Source organism: Geospiza fortis, unplaced genomic scaffold (genome assembly GCF_000277835.1).
Source record: "Geospiza fortis unplaced genomic scaffold, GeoFor_1.0 scaffold49, whole genome shotgun sequence".
Lineage (NCBI taxonomy): Eukaryota > Metazoa > Chordata > Aves > Passeriformes > Thraupidae > Geospiza > Geospiza fortis.
The window spans coordinates 2,448,403-2,460,245 of NW_005054378.1; positions in this window are offsets into that span (position 1 = coordinate 2,448,403).

Below are 11,843 nucleotides of genomic sequence, written 5' to 3' on the forward strand. Positions count from 1 at the left end.
CTCAGGTGAACATTAAAAGACTGTTAATGAAAAAGCAATTTTATGGCAATTCTGATCATAGCCATATGTGACTTAAGGGCTGAAAATCAGACAGATTAAGGACAAATTGAGGTCCAGATGTGCCTGGCCTAACTCCATTTGTAAATAAGGAGAAATCGTATCAGGCCTAAGGATGAGTATCAAAGAATGAAGATGAATACTGTCTGACTGCAATTCAGAAAGTCACAGTCAGCTCTGCAGAAAAGACCTAAAAAGACCTAAAAATACTTTTGCTCATTTGACAGTCATACCAAAAACTGCTACCTGATACAGACCACAGCCCAAAATATACCTCATCTTCATAATATGGCGAAGACATCAAATGTTAACACATTGCTCCACGTGCCCTACCTAGATATCAAATGGATAACCTTTTAATTGCCATCCAGTTACTAAGTTTCCATTAAAAATCAACCTATCTTGTAAAAAATCATATATTTATATATGAACGTCCATGTATAAAAATATAAAAATTATTGCCCAGAGAGAAAATAAGCATCTTCTACAGGATACATCCACCTTATTTTAGAGACCACCATGGTATGTGATGGATCATTCTTGGAAACTGGCCATTTCTTGCTGCTGACCTTAAGGACAAATCAAAGTGGAGTGCTTTAGTTAAAATGCTGAATTTTAAGTGTATAAATAACATCAATTTATACTCTTGAGTACACAGATAGTTTTTTGATTGCCTTTCTTAATGTCCCTGAAAGTTTCTTGATTTTCTAAACAGTGAAGGAAAGGGGAATGGTAATGGTGTCTCCATGTGTTTATGGAGAACATCAGCCATTAAAAATTTCAATTACAGATAAAAATGTTCTTCTATATGTTACTGTAACTACAGTACTGTAATAGAAGAGTCTAAATTTGATTTTAAATTTGAATATCCAACACCAAATTCATTTTGGGAAAGATAATTTCTAGAGTTGTCAGCTACCCAAGCTGTAACTATTGTTCACCTCGTTTTATGGAAAATTCACAAAATTATTCATTTGTTTATCTCTTAAAAGTTGAAATTGCAATTTTAGTGAATGTTACTTCCCCTCTTATTTCTGGGAGGGCCAAATTTGCACCCAAGAAGTGTAAGAGAAACTATTTTGCCCAACAGGCCTTGAAATTTTTTGTTGTTTATCACTGCAAAGATTTTAGTAGTTAACATATTAAAATCTAAAGGGACTTGATGTGCACCCAGTGTATTAAATGGTGTTAGACTGAGGCTACAATGAAAAACAGAATGAAAAATAGCCAGTATGCATTTGTAAATATGCCATATTTAAATATTCATAACTATAAATGTTGTTTATTTTGAGGCTTTGCTGCCTATTCTTTCTTGGTGAAGTTTATAATCTCGTTAGATTTGATGTTTCCAGTTTCAGCCATTTGGAGTTAGTCAAGCACATAAATCCCCAATGGAACATATGGAAACACCATGGTACTTTTTGTTACATACATAACTTGGAATTGGCTGAACTGATGCAACTCAAACACTTCAGACAAAGAAACACCACTGGCTTGAGACCAAGACTAGGAGATGCAGGAGTGTAGAGCACATGCTGGAAAAGCTGGAAAAGTGCACATGTTGTGTTACAGAATAAATATGCGAGACTTGATTACTTTAATCGCTCTTCTGAATGACAAATTCATTAATGCTACACTCTATGAATATAGCTGCACCTAGGATTAATCATTATAAAAGTAAATCAATAAAATTACTGGGATATTTGAAGGGATATAGGCCCAGCCATGACTAATGAGATGTTGGAGAAGAAAGGAATTCACTTGCAAACAAAAGTTGGACATTTGAATAAAGTTTCACCAAGAACTGGGGTTCATGGAATAAAAAAGATTCAAACATCTTAAGCATTCAAAACATCTTAAGCATTCAAAACAGGTTTCATTAATACAGGTAGTTTAATTCTACTGAAATATGATATAAGCAAATTTTTCACAACATATTTTTTCTTCTTTCCTTAATTGAGAGAAAAGAACAGTTCCTGTAGAATGAAACAATTCAGGGAAGCAAAAAATTATTTTGACAAAACAGGAAAAATAAAGGAAGCAAATATTTCATTCAAGGAGACAAAGCATACTAAACAAACACTCAGATTTCAGGACTAGTCATGATTAGAGAGCAGTAAAGAAATTAGTTTTATCAAAGCTGTCAGTTCTTGAGCTGAGAACAACTGCTTCAACTCTGTAAATATACCACCAGATTCAGAAGCCCAGAAACTCCTAAATGTTAATACAACAATACAAGGAGATTGACTTTTTTCATGTGGAAATGATCAGTAATATTTTGATAGATCCACTAAAAAAGAAAAAAAACAATTCCAGCTCTAAACAGAGCTATGATTCAGCATGGAGATTCAACATGGTGATTCAACATGATTGTCTGCACATCCTAGCTATTATTATGGAAAAGATCAAAAGTGGCAATATCTTCTCCCTAATTTACTAACCTTAGTGCAGCAGCTTATGTCTTTCACTATTCCACCATGAATAGGGAAGGTGGATTTCTGCATGATTCCCAGATTTGTTTGCGGTGAAATTTTCAGTTGTGTTTATTTCTGATACTCTTTCAAAATATCCTGTAAAGTTACATGTTTCATATTTGAATTCTATGTTTATGTGGATATGAATCAAGTGGTTATTTCATCATGTGTATAACTTCTGGGTTTTACATGAAGGAACTATTAAGATATAATCACTAAGGAGCTTAATGAGGGAACCAGCTGTGAGAGATCATTACTGCAGTGACCTGCTGCATGAGGTTAGAGAGAGAGAGCAAGAAAAAGAACTTTCATCCTATTTAACTGCAGTTATAGAAGAAAGAAACAGTTTGTGTATTGGCTGCCTTTTTAGAGCATCTGTCTGGTTTTAAAAAATAATGAGCCTTGCCAAAGACATTGAGAGGTTTTTTTTGGGTTCAGTTTTGGTTATTTTTTTAGTTTGGTTTTTTGAAGTGTAGATATATTAACAAAGACTATGAAGAAGGGTTCAGTCCTTGATCACTGATAATGCAAAAATAATGAAAATTAACAGGAGTTTAATGTACATTTTTTTGGTGAGAACAATATGAAATATTGGTATTTTTAGGAGTTATAACTAAAAGGAAAGTGTGTTATAATCTTCAGAGTGCCTACAAAATGTGGGAGGTAGAAGGTCAATATTTGTACATGACCCACTCATATTTCAATATTCTTTCACTTCTTAATTTCGCCAGATAGACTTTGCAGTTTGTTGTTGTCTTCTAGGTTGATAGAATAATTAATTGTTAGTCATTTTACAACTGTTTCATAAATTGTAGCTTAAAAGCATGACTCACACAAGATATTCTGTTGGGGTTCAGGTCATTTTACTGTTGGAGAGTTAGATTTTACAAGTTTTATGTTTATTCTCATTAAGTTGTATGAGTTAAATATGGCGACAGGAGCAAGGGGATTTCCAGGACTCCCTCCCCTCTCCAGACAGTCAGTTATCTGTCAATCATTTATGTCCTCCCTATTCTATGTTAATTCCACTGTCCATCAGGTCAGTCCCTCCTTAGTTGCCCGGGCGACCCCCTTGTCCATCACCCCCGACCCACTCCCCAGCTCTGGAAGATTCTGTGGGGTTCGGGTGGTGATTGGGCTAGGGGGAAAGTCCACACCTTTTGTTTTTGTTAATTGGCTGTTCTGTGTCACCTCATTTGATGTTTCATGTGTTGATTGGTCATGTATGTTTTGCCCTCCCCCTGGGGTCGGTCTTATAAGGCCAGATCAGGGGGAGGATCCTTGTCAGTTTTCTGTGACCCCCTACCCCTCCGCTTCTACCCTGCCCTTAATAAACCTACCCTCCGCCACGGAAAACTGATCGACTCGTGTCTTCCCTCCTGTGCTCCGCTGCCTCTCGTGGTGCCTCTGCCTTCGGCTTTGTCTGCTTTCTTCAGGTCGCCTCCTGTGGCTCTACCGCCCAGGGGACCTGAGGGGCTAGGGTTTTGGCTCTGCCACCAGGTAGCTTGCCATACCCCGGTCGAGACAGACTGTGGCCGCTCTGTTACTTCCTCCGAAGTCTCAGCTCTGTTGAGCAGCCAGGCCAAGTCTCTGAGCGACCGCAATATTCTGTTTTCTGTTAGCCTAGCAGTGAATTGATATTTCTTGGATATTTCCACTTGAAAAACACAGAAATATTTTCTAAGCCTGATAGTTTAAATCCACTCAGTCATTCTAAATAATTCCTCACAATTCCTCATACAGCCAAGACTGGGGAAATAACCTGGGCAATATTTTCAACAGCCAGTATTGTATAAGCGTCTATTTCTCAGAAAAAGAAAAAAGTAGGTATTCCCTAGATGGGGGAAGAAACTACGTGCTACTGTTGTTTATCACTCTGTTTATGGCTTAATTTCCTATCTAGAAGTAGTTCATGCAAAAGCATTGTTCAGTCAGGGTTTGAACTATACTGCTAATGCATTCAGGGCACTTAGAGATGCAAATAATTGTGTTTGCTTAATAAAGGTTCCATGGAAAATACATAAATGTGAACAAATACACTGGTGTGCAGGTTTTTCAAATTTCTGACCTCACCTTCAGTGTTCGGAGAAAAGAAGGCTAGGTAGAGGGTTCAGCTTGCTGTCTCAGATCAAAACCTTAAGTGTTGAGTGATGTGACCTCCTGAAGTAATTGTGTCTCCTACCAAGGCTGCCTCTATCCACCCTACATAGTTGTCTGAAGTTTTGTGGGCAGGAACTCTTTCTGTAAGCATTTGGGGATAATAAACCTCCTCCATTGCTCAAAGAATGAGTTTTGGTGCTAAAATGAAAAACTAAATCCCGGAAATTATTTTATTTGTTTATTATAGGACATGAGCTCAATTTTTTTGCATACAAGAAATGATAAAAATTTAAGGAAATAGACCTTTTATAAATATAGTATGATTTGATCAGATCTGAAAAGGAAACACGCTTCCTACCTTTCAAGATTTTCAAGAGAGAAACCACAAAAATCTACAGATAATTTGATGCTCCTCTCTTTACATCTGAATATTTTAAGCTTTTTATGAAGTAAATTAGCAAATAAGTCCCTTGAAAATAAAGCAATGCCAAATCATTTATTTCCCAACTGAATGAGTTCAATTTTTATTTTCTCTCTACTTAATTTATATATATTTAAAAGAAATAAAGAGAAAATCTACATCTTATATCAAGTTAAAAATGGGAAATGAGTTATTGTCAAGCAAACTTTTTTTTAGTGAGGTGAGGAACACGGCTCACTTGAGATGCAAGAGAAACAACTTCCAACTAGTGATCAAGATGAAGCACAGGTATTTTTGATGCATGATGTTGGTGTCACAATCACTTAGATATTGCATAGTGTTGATTATATTCAAGTATATCCAAAGGCTGTTTTTGCTAATGACCATGGAGACTCAGAAGTAGAAATCAACTCAGGCTTCAAGAATGCCAGCTACATTTTTTTGTTATTTGTTGCTGTGGACATAAAAGTGGTTTGGACTTTGGAATTGGGATGTGAGAGTGAATTAAGTATATTATGATTTACATGCGTGTCTGAAAGGGCATCTTCTTCCTTTTAATGGAATTAGAAGAGCAATTGACCTATAATGCATTAATGTGCCAGGTTTGAAATGTTTGCAGGCTAGGAGTTTGACATAAGGTACATTAGAACATTAGCAAAAAATCACACTTCTTTCCCAGACAGCTGAAAAATCAAGCAAGGCTGATTCTGTTGGTGTTATAGAAAGGATGCTCATATATTTAACATAATGAGGAGAAGGCATCTAAATGATGGACAGAATTTGTAAATGCCTATGTAAATACACAATGAAATTGAAAACAAACAAACAAAACCTCTTTAGGTTTAACTATCCTGGGGAATATCCTTCAGGTAAAAGAGTAACTTTATTCCCTGTGTAACTGCTTTATTTTTTATTGTTACTCCTAAACCAGAAGGAAAATTGACAGAATGAAAATTATGAAAATTTAGGCTGTGGATTTTAGAAATGCAAATTAAATAATACTAATAGAAGATGACTGGCTTCAAGTTTCTGGGGTTTCTAGCGCAAGTGAGTAATGTCTTCTACAAAAACTCTTAAATAATATTTTAAAAGTGCACATTTAATGAGGGAAAGAATGTTTAACTGGCTGACCCCCATCTATAAGTTCACAATTTGCTGTATAGTGATTGTTAATATCACATTAACCCATATTATTCACAGACAGAGGATCTTGGATCCTATGCTAGCAAAAGGGATAATTTAATTCCCACAGAGGCTGTGCTTCTTGTTTTGTTTTTCTTTATGTATACTTTATGCATATTTTGTTGACAAAATATAAACTAAAGTGAAGTCTATTAATATGTGGTCACACCAAATAGCTTTGAAAATTTACCTCTGAGAAAGAGTTCCTCATGATAGTAAGAAATCATTCTCCAGACTCTTTCATATTTTCCCAAGAAATTTGCTTCACTGTGACTAATTATATTTTTCTATTTTCTAACAAAAAATACATTTTGTAGAAATATTTTTGGCCAATTTTGTAGTCTGTTCTGTAGGTGTGCAATGAACATCTCTAAAATAACTGAAGGAAAACCAGACTATGTGATGATGTCTCTCATTTTCCTTATGTCCACCATCCTGGGAAAGGCTGTTTTCTGCATATTTTTTCACAGACTTATTTGTTTACTTTTCTTTTTGTTTAATTTAAGTGAAATAAAAAATTAGGCTGCATGTTATGGTATCTATTCTGGCTTCTCTTAGACAAACAGGACAATGCTGGTGTTCACAGGGGGAAGAAGAGGGGGGAGGATAGGAGAATGCTGAAGGAATGGGGGTCTGGAGGGAAGAAAAAAGTCCTGCTGTTTGGTAGGCAGCCCTGCTGGGAAATCTCAAATCAAATTCTTTTGAAAAGAAGTGTTATTAAAAGTAACTTTAATCCTTGCAGCCAGACGGCTCATAAAAGCATACAATTAAGTCAAACAAATGACAAGAGCGCTCTCTCTCCTACCTGTTTCCCCCTTCAGAGAGTAATTATTGCAGGGTAGTCTTGTCTCGTTTTGTGCAAATAGCAGTGGAGTGCTTGAATGAGGTGCCAGTTTCCCCTCCCCAGCCCAACCCCTCCTGTTCACTCCTACCCACGCTAGCCTGGCTAATGTACACAGCCAGGAACAAAGAGGGGAATTTCAATATTTCCTCTTTGTGCAAGGTTAATTGAAAATCAAAAAGTCACTTTTAGAACGTCATATTAGAACTGTTAGTGCATCAATTTTCTTCAGTTTCCTGTCACTGCAGGAGAGCAGAAGAGGTATGCATGTGGATGGGAGTTAATGAGGGAAGGAAGGAAGAGAGGAAGAGAGAAAGAAAGGGAGAAAGGAGAACAGAAATAAGAGTATAAGGATAAAAATAAGAAAAGGAAGGAAGTGGTGGAAGTGGCAGAAGTGGAAGAAGGAAGGAAGTGGCGGAAGTGGCGGAAGTGGCGGAAGGAAGTGGCGGAAGGAAGTGGCGGAAGGAAGGAAGGAAGGAAGGAAGGAAGGAAGGAAGGAAGGAAGGAAGGAAGGAAGGAAGGAAGGAAGGAAGGAAGGAAGGAAGGAAGGAAGGAAGGAAGGAAGGAAGGAAGGAAGGAAGGAAGGAAGGAAGGAAGGAAGGAAGGAAGGAAGGAAGGAAGGAAGGAAGGAAGGAAGGAAGGAATTTTTTTTTAATTTCAGGTAAAGGTAAATTCAAACAAAGGTTTCTTTCAGAAAGTGTCCTGGTACTTAATTTTTTTTGGTTTCGTTTTGTTTTTCTTTGTTTTGTTTTGTTTTGTTTCCCCAAAATTTTCTACTTTGGGAACGTATTTTACATTAAAGTAAACAACAGTATGTCATCGTAAACTATTTATGTGGCAAAAAAAAAAAAAAAGTTAATATTTAGTATTCATCACTTCCTGTCCATAATCGTTTCCTGTTATAATCAGCAAGCAGATGCAAATGATAAATCTAGGTCTCTATGTGTTCCATAAAGGACTCAAGAAATTATGGGGAATGATCATTCTATTTTCCTGATATGGGAAATTCCTGAAACCTTGGTGATGTTTTCTTTTTTGGTGGTAAATTGTTCACATCTGAGAATTGCAGACATATTTTAAGCAACCTTGCTCATCTGGGTCCCTATTAGAGGTTTTATGCACTGTTGACATAGAAATAAAGTAACTGCAAAGCACACAGTAGTGAAAGCTGTCTTCGTGAAGTGGGCATACCAATTTATATATTCAATAAAATATTTGAAGCCAATTCTGTACCATCTTGAAAGTTGTGAACATCACTGTGATACTGGGTTTCACTTTTACTCTGAAAATTGTGGGTGAATTCAAACAGCTTCCTGTTCTTCATATGGAGTAAAAAGTAACAATTGGTGGCAACATTAGGAAAAAAAAAAAAAAAAAAACAAACAAACCTTCACACCATGTCCTTGTGAAGTCAAGTCTCTGACATTTCCTGAATTCAGGTATTTTACATCACTCTACCCTTACCTTGAAAGATGCATGAAATATTTTTTTTTGGTTGGTGATTTCAAAGAGTTTAACACAATGAGAAAAAAGTAATAATAACTGTAAATGTTATTTCACAACGTAACTTCTTCTGCAACTCAAATTGCCTGGATTTTTTACACCTCTTTCTTTCAGCAAAATCTGGATAGAGTCTTTCAAGAAGTTGAGTGAAAATAATCCTCTCCTGCATATTGTGAATCTCCCTACAGTACAAGACTTTTAAAGACAAGAATCTGTGTCCTAATCTAAATCTTATTAATACCAATTGAACTCTTGCTCCTGAAGCTTAGAACTGGTCTCTAGTAAATACTCCGTTATCCTAACTCTTTATCAAATCTTTCTTATATATTCAATGTGGATTGAAAACAGGAAATTCGATGCAGAGGAAAATAGATTCAGGCCAACATTGTCACAAGAGTTTTTAATTTCTGTACGTTATATCTCCTCTCCCTTTTGCATTCCCCTCAATGCTTAGATTAAGATTTTCGCATGGTCATTCTTTACCAATCAAACAAGTTTTACTTGTTCACTCCCGTAGATGTTTTGGTTGCTGTATTTAAAGCAGGCATTTAATCCATCCAGCATTGCCATCACTAGTGGCAAACGCCTCTGCTTAAGCTGCATGAATGCTCAGTCATGCCAAACTTGAAGCTTTCAGCCCTTTGCTGAAGCCAGCTGTGACCCTTTACTAAAGCAGAAGAATTTTCTCCCCAGACTACTGACTGCACGGAGCATATACATCCTTTTTAAGGCTCTTCAGGGTAGCAACAGGGTTGGAGTTTGTTTTTTTTGTTTTTTTTTTTCCTGATTTTTTTTTTAACCTTTTTTATTTTGTGTAGACAATTCTAAAAGCAGATTCCTAGGGACTGTCTGATCGCACAATCCTCTTAGTCTTTCTTACTCTGTAGGAGGGCCATCATATTTCCTGCTCTCAGTCAGTAGTTGGCTTTTCTCTCTCCCCTTTGTGTAATGACTGGAGTCAAAAGGCCAGCACCTAAACCACCTCCAGAGATGATGTTATGAATCAAACTTTTAAATGAGATTTTTTTTGCTTTCTCTTTTCTTTCAGGTCACACTTTTCAGGCAAAATCTCCATTCAATTCTACTCATTAGAAATATTTGAGATAATGACTTTTCATTTATTATCTTGGTCCAAAAACAATTCATTTATTTTCTGCAAATGGAAAAATAAGTCCTTTCATTTCAGCTTAATTTCTGCATTCAGTTGTGACACCGTTCCCAGTTGTTATTTCTGCTTTCATGCAGCTTTCTACATCACAGCACCATGAAAGTCTTCATCTAGCATGAAATATGCAATGTTTCTGATTCTTAAAAACAAATCAGATAAACTTTTGCACTGGAAAACTTGCATACAGAAGGTGCAGGTTGTGGCTGTAGGACTCTGCCATTAAATGATAGAGAGGGGACTAAATAACACATCTCAAGTCTCAGTACAGGGAAAATGCTCTGGCTGTCCATATATTTTGCGCTTGTGATATGACACTGAGCCCCGAAAAAATACATTTTGAAAAGCTACACTCGATTGATAGCATTTTTCATATTATTTTGCCTCTTATGTTATATGTCAGCTATGTATGAACTATGGCTAAAGGTAAGAACAGTTTGCTTTTTTTTAAGGTTTTCACACATTAATCTGAAACTTTTCAGTGGATGTTGAGAATTGAAACAACGTTATAAGATAAAATACTTTAGTGACAAGAAATGGAAATGAAAGAGCTTTTGTTGCTTGTGGAGGTAGAAAGGATAGGTAAGATCTTTGAATATATGTTGATATCAGCACAACCATGAGATACCTGCCTGGTGGAACAGGACAGGAAAAGCCAAAGTTCTACAAACGGATCGGCTTTTTTTTTTTTTCATTTTATACAAAACCTGAATTTTTAATAGTAGAGTACAAGGAGCTGATAAGTTCTTACAGGGAGTACTTTGAGCAATTCCTTGTGCTTCCAGGTTTCATCAAGGGACTTAAGCTGGAACAGGTGTAGAAAGGTCTAGAAGTGTACTCAGAGGGATAGAATGAAGCAGATGGACAAACCAAAATTTCCCAGTAGATTTCAAGACTGAAAGATTATTTATGTTGAAAGTAATTAAGAAAATTGCAAAAGTTAAGACTTGAAGATGACTAAAAGGAGATAAAATTTTTTAACATTTCTACTAATCTAGTACTAGTAGTAGCAGCATAGAGCAGGAGCCTGCTTTGATTTTAATGGAAACCAATAAGAAACTGTCCCATAGTTCCTAAAATTATTTGTCTGGTGATTTCCTGAGCATTTCTTATGTCTGAAAGAAATCTCTGTCTTTATTTTCACATTATTTACATTTTGTGAGTACCAAGCCTCAGGACCCTTGTTGGTAACCTAGCAGGGCCTAAAAGTACTTCTTCCTTCATAGCCCACTCATTAATGCTTTCTTTTATTTCTTGTTTTCCTCCGATACATTGGAAACAGTCTCCAGGAAGTATGGATGAAAGTTTTCAGGGTTTTTTAAAGTTCTCAGGTTTCTGCTTAACCTACCTATAAGTTGCACGTAAAGTAAACTAATTATCTGGCGCTTGTTCTGCAACAATGTAGAAAAGAAATCTATTTGCTAAATATAGAGATCCTGAATGAAATTATTTTCAGTTTGGTTTGCTGGGGTTTTTTGGGTTTTTTTTCCTTTTTTTCTTGTTGTTGTGGAAGTTGCTGGGGTTTTGTGTTGCATTCACTCAGACACAAGTTCAAAACAGACTTTGAGTTTGTACTGAAAATTTTCTTCAGGAACAGATTGCCTCAAAAATGCAGTACACTCACTTTAGGGCATTAGGATGGCTGTAACTTAATTTCTTAGTGATAGGTATAAGCCTGGCAAAACATAAATTGACTTCCGGACATATAAATAGTTACATATTTATCTAATTGTACACTTTCCTAACAAAACTTGAATGCCAGAAATAGGGTCCTGGGGAGTCAGAATCAGTAGATGTTCACCCAGTATAGCAAAAAAAAGGCGTTTGTACTGGAAACAGCACTCTAAGCCATCCACCAATGAAATGGCAGGAATAAAAACATTGCCAAGGGCCTTTTCTGTGAATAAGACATATGTATAAGTACTTTCTAGAGTTAGTCCAACAAACTTGTTTGGTTGTTTTTATTATTATTATTATTATTATTATTATTATTATTATTATTATTATTATTATTATTATTATTATTATTATTATTATTATTATTATTATTATTATTATTATTATTATTATTATTATTATTATTATTATTATTATTATTAT